Source organism: Panicum virgatum, chromosome 2K (genome assembly GCF_016808335.1).
Source record: "Panicum virgatum strain AP13 chromosome 2K, P.virgatum_v5, whole genome shotgun sequence".
Taxonomy (NCBI): domain Eukaryota; kingdom Viridiplantae; phylum Streptophyta; class Magnoliopsida; order Poales; family Poaceae; genus Panicum; species Panicum virgatum.
Genome location: NC_053137.1, coordinates 36,525,732 through 36,531,662, shown reverse-complemented (window position 1 = coordinate 36,531,662; position 5,931 = coordinate 36,525,732). Strand labels below are relative to the sequence as shown.

Sequence of the window (5,931 nt, the reverse complement as noted above, 5' to 3'; positions counted from 1 at the left end):
CGATCTTGATAGTTTATCAATCCATGCTTAGTTCATTCATGAGTTATGCCAAGGTCTTGGTTAGGCCAGATGATCCGGGTACGGATAGAGGTTCGTTGTGCTTTCAGGCTTGCTCTAGTGTTTTACTCGTCCATCCGAAGGGTGGGAGACCTGGGGGCACTGGAGTAGTGACTTCATACACGGGCGTGGTGCTCGGGTATGCGGGATCCTTCGGATATGACCGTGCTCCACGGTGTGACTGGGGTAGACGGCAGGTGGTGACAGCCCTGTCCATCCGGCGTAACAGCGGTGTTGTGTTTAGTGTACTCCCCGATGTTCGGGTTCGGTGTAGGAGTTCATGCAAAGAGGTAACGGGACTGGATGTACTCCGGTGCGGGACCTTCTCCCCGCTATCCCATTTTCTTGGCACCTGCAATCCTAACCATGTCCTAACATAACCCCAGCTTTGGATAGAAGCTCTAGGACACCTAACCTAGCCTAAGCTCCAGCTAACTTAACGTAGAGTAGAGTAGTTCCTTTGTTTTGTCGTTTCTCTCTTTTATTCCTTCCTCTTGGAGTTTGGATGTGTGCTGTGTCACATTACCCTTGCTTATTATTTACCTGGACTTACCCCTGTTAGAGTTTTGCCTATTGCTTGAGGCACAATGTCATGGTCAATGTTAAATGACGATACTCTTACTCTCTGGGTGAAATTCTACAACGGTATATCCATGCGCTTGCTGATCCATTTGTAATCATATTTATTATACCATAAGAGTGGCACCCCTTGGGTGCAGTTGCTAGGATGGGATCGGCGCCCTCATTTCTAGTGATTGCACTAAGGACCACCAACAGACAATTCTGAGGTTGTTACCAAGGTCATCGGAAACCTGTTATCGACTTAAGAAATGCCAACAAGCATTTCTGGCGCCGTTGTCGGGGATGGCATGTGAACAAAGATATTGTGCTGATATTAATCCAGGCTTTGTACTCAGGATATAGTCTTTACTCTTTCAAGCTAATGTCACTTTATGTCTTCTTTTATTTTTGATTTGAAAGAGGACAGGGGTAGTGTATGACTGATTTCTCCCTGCCGAAAAACTACACAGACAATCTAGAGAGGCTCGTGAGAAGGGCACGACCTCGCATCGTTCCTCCTCTCGCTATCTTCCCGGCACAGGAACCCATTCATCAAGCACCACTTGTTCTTGAGGCTATGGCTGAAAAGACTCTCCGCGAGTTCTCCATGCCCTCCACCGACAATGTGGCCACTGGACCCAACATCAACGTCGGGGACGTGAACTTCGAGCTAAAATCAAGCCTCATTAACATGGTGCAAGCTAGCCCATTCTGTGGCAAGCCGAACGAGGACGCAAATGCTCATTTGCAAAATTTTCTGGAGCTCTGCGACACCGTTGTCATACGGGGTGTCGCCGCCGATGTTATCAAGCTTCGTCTGTTTCCCTTCTCCCTGCTGGGAAAGGCAAAATAGTGGTTTTACAAGGAAAAGGACATCGACACCTGGGCCAAATGCTCCAAGGCATTCCTCGCAAAATTCTTCCAGCTGGGCAAAACAAATGCCCTGCGCGGGAAAATATCAAGTTTCCAGCAGACGGGAATGGAATCCATCCCAGAAGCTTGGGAAAGGCTTCAGAAATACATCCTGGCCTGTCCTCACCACGGCATGGACGAGTGGCTCGTCCTTCAAAGCTTCTACAATGGGCTCACAATGACATCTCGAGCCAATATTGATGCCACTGCTGGAGGAGCCTTCCTCGAACTGACTATCGCCAAAGCAAAAGAATTGGTCGAGAAGATGGTCTCCAATCAGGGATGGAGCGATGAACGACTCCAAGCCCGCACAAAAGGTATGCATACCGCCAAGAAAACAGATATGATCGTTGCCAACCTGGACCTCTGTTGACGCTTCTTAAAGCACCAATTTACTTACCGCAAGCGCACGGACGTGGTAGCTTTTCCCTTAGAGTACTCCCCCAAGGTTTATCATCCGTGGATCGGAAGCGAACCGACTAGGGTTTACCATCTAATCTATCAAACCTATCCTAAACATGAAGCTATTGCATATAAATTGAACACTTGATAGATATGAATGAAGCATAAGTGTTCATCACACCCACAACCGTAGATGAGATAACACAACCAAGGAGTTAGGGCCTATCGTCTCTAGGTATGGTTCTAGTGAAAAAGGTGATCAAAGCATAGATTGCATCTCAAATAAAGGTACACGAAATCATCTCTCAGAAAGGCACTCGCAAGCGGCCTACTTTCCCAAGGTTGCCGGTGCGAGGTGCGTGTCAACGCCTAAGGTTTCCCAAAGCTTTACCCCAAACTCCCATGGTACTCGCCATCGATCCTATTCCACATCATGTCGTTGCTAGAACTTTTCCCTCCGCCATGCTGTCACCACACCAGGGTAATCAACCACTAGCTAAAACATGCTACCTCAACGTATCCGCAAGATGTAGACTAATTACCACGAATAGATCTAATCTTACTATGAACATATAGATGCATTACATATGAGAAAGAAAGCATGCATTGAAGTAGACCAAAGTCGAGACAACTAGAATAAAGAGTAGATTGATATCACCATCGTGTGTGTACATATCCCGATGAATGTTGGGGATGACTCTCGAACCCCACCATGTCACAACCACGCAGGGAGGCCATGGCGGCTAGGGGTGGCCTAAGCCATCTCCTAGGTACCCTCGAAGACTTGCGGCGGCCGTCGTCTCCCTCCGGTCTTAGCCCTAGGTTTTCGTCGAGTTCTGGGTGGATTGGATCCCCTCCCTTGGGCGCCTAGGGGGTTGTATTTATGCCCTTGGGGAGCCTTGGGGCGTGTTCCACCTTGCCTTGCACGAGATCTTCCTTGGGAGAGAAGCAAACTTGGTTTCCATAAAATCAGCCTCGTCCAGATTTTCCTGTTTCGCAGCCCTTCCTTGCCGATGCCATATCTCCTATGTCCGGACTCTAAATAATGCAAATTCAGTGTCCAGATTGTGTGCCACGAAATTATCTCCAACTTTGGTATTCATTTCTTTCCTTCCAATCAAAGATAAGATCCCCAAAACAGCCTCGGAAGAAAATCTGTCTGATTTCGGACTTGTCTGCGCTGCAGGTATTTCGGGGGCCATATCTCCTAGCTCCTTGACCCGAATTGGGCCATCCATATGTCCAAAACGAAGCTCTCATCGAGGCCCACAACTTTGGTATTCAACCTTTTTCCATTAGAGGCCGTTTAAGTCTCTGAATCCACACCGAAAGATCATACTGTTTGTGTGAATATCTCTCGGGCTGAGTTGATCTCATGGGTAAACCTCCAAATCTCAAGCCCATCTTCCTCCATGTGGATTTTCTCGACATTTTGACTTTCTTCACCTTTACATGTGGGCTTTAGACGTCATTATCTCCGCGATTTAGATAGGGGTGCTTGTCGTCCAAGCTCCAACATCTTCTGTTCAAGTCCCCAGAGTTTTACGGCTTCGTGCTTTGGTCCTTGGGCTCTCTTGGAAGGTGGATGTGCATGAATGGGCTTCGAATCAACATGGGCTTTGGTACTTACTTTGGGCTTTGGCCTTCGTCTTTCTCTGTGTTAGCGCTCGATCACGGGCCTCATCATTTCATGCTCCAAAATGGCCAAAAACCTACAAAAACGAAGTTCCTCCAAAATATATATGCAAATGTGAAAATGACCAATAATTAGGCCGGGGTTAGGACGATTAGTGATTTTGATATTGAATTTATGCCATTATCAAGGATAAACAAGGAATAAAATGGGTACTTAAGGAGCACCAACAACCTCCTACTGAAGCATCTCGGCGAAAGGGACGAATTCAAGAAGCATAGAGAAAACTATGCTCATGCCATGGAATCACACCTCACGTGCGAAGTCTATGGTAATGATGGACATTCGGGGAACGACTGCCCCGAAACCCATGAAGACTGTGCATACCTCAACAACAACAACAACAACGGGTATCGTCCACCACAAGGAGGCCAGGGGTGGAACCAGCCACGTTCACCATTTCAGGGAGGTAATAACTATAATTCTTCTTTCAATTCGAGCCAACCTCCCTTGAGAGAACTTGTTCTTGGCCAAATTAAAATCAATGAAAATATAAATAAAAAGCTTTCAGCCAATGACAAATCCCTAGAAAGTTTAAATGTCAAGCTTGAAACTTTATCTTCAACTCTTAAAAATCAGTTAAGTTTCAATAAAATGATCGAAACCCAGCTTGCACAAATTGCTGCCGCTTTACCTGCTGTTGAGAGTGGGAACATCCCGGGGCAACCCGAGACTCCTGTAGAAAATGTCAGCATGGTGTTCACCGGACGGGGTAACACGTCCTGGAGGCCACCACGCAATAACCATGCAGGCCGGTACAATCCCCCAAGAAACGACGTTTGGGATGGCATGGTGGCAGCGGTGCAAGACGATCCAGGGGTCCCCATGATCAGTTGCTCGATCTATATCAAACACTTCAAGCGATGCCTATGCGATCTGGGGGCAAGCGTAAACATAATGCCCAAGGTAATATATGAAGCACTTGAATATCCTACTCTTTCCCCAACAACCATGCTTGTACAGCTTGCAGATTCAACTATTTGGTATCCCGAAGGGATAGCCGAACACGTCTTCGTACGAGTACGAGACTCCTTCGTCCTTGCTGACTTCGTGGTAATGGATATGGAGGGCGACCTTGGAGTCGACCTCGTACTTGGGCAACCTTTCCTAAGGTCCTCCAGGGCAAGGATCGATGTCGGAAAGGGAGAAATCCGCTTCCATGTAGGAAAGGAGGATATGTTTTTCAGGTTCAAGAAAAGGGAAGAGCAGTGCTTCATGATTCAACAAGACAGTGAGGGGCAAGCACTCTGGGGTGCACCAGAAACCTAGCCAGAACACCGACCCTCCACACCTAAAAGAAAGAAGGAAAAGAAGGTGTGGCAGAAGGTCGAGAGTTCGGCCTCGTCAAGTTCTCCAGGACGAGCCGACGAATGGTAAGAATGATGGAGAAAAGCCGTGCACGTCAGACTATAAATGACACGCCCTTACCAAAGGTAAATTGGTATTTATCTCATATTTGTTTTCTCCGCCTTTATAAATTTTCTTTGCACCTCATTTGTTTTTCCCCACTGCATGTTTGAAATTTTCAAAATTGTTTTCCGCATGCTGGAATTTTTTTTCTAGCAACTTTTCCCTTTTTAGAAAAATACCAAAAATATTTTGAGTTTTGAATCCTTTGGGAAAAATAATTTGGACATCTTTTCGAGCAAACTTTTGGCCGTGCACCATACTTTCAAAGAACATGACCGTTAAGGAAGCACCTGGCCAAAGGGGGGCACCAGGGGGCCCACCCTGGGGCCGGCCGACCCCACAAGTCGGCCGACCCAGGGCCAACGGCTCCTGGGCCCCACCTTTTCCAACGGCTACCTGACCATTGTGCCTGGCTCCTCCTTGGGTGCACTCGCCCAGTTTCTTTAAATAGAGGCCGAGAAAGGGGTGAGGAGCTCTCATGCTCACTCTCTTCACTCTCACTCCCTCTCACACATTCTTGCTCGGGTTTCCATTGGATTTTGGCTCAAGTTTGATTGCAAGAAAACTATCTCTCTCATTTCTTTGCTGCAAGATTGTTCACACACTTGGAAGAACAACTTTCGGGTAAGAGTTTCATTTTTCATTTCACTAACGTAACCCAAATCATGTTGTTCTCGTTCGTTCTTGTTCGTTCTTGTTGCAAGCATGAGAGGTGCAGAACGGAAGATTTCCGGAGCTCTCAGGAGGATGACGAGGTTAGGCTCGTCCCATTCACGGGGTGAGTAGAGCTCTCATCATTCCCCCGAACCTGCACCAACACCGACCACGATGGATTTTGAGCAAGACGAACAAGAAGAACAGTTTGAGGAGCAAGCTGCAGAGCCGCAAGCCAAGGA

General features: G+C 47.3%; 1 non-coding gene across 1 annotated transcript; it reads right to left on the bottom strand.

Annotated features, from left to right (window-relative positions):
• Nucleotides 1-1,561: 1,561 nt before the first annotated feature.
• LOC120696299 lies at nt 1,562-1,665 on the bottom strand. The gene has a single exon (XR_005684077.1). It is a non-coding gene; the product is annotated as a small nucleolar RNA R71 (small nucleolar RNA).
• Between the last annotated feature and the right edge of the window lie 4,266 nt (nt 1,666-5,931).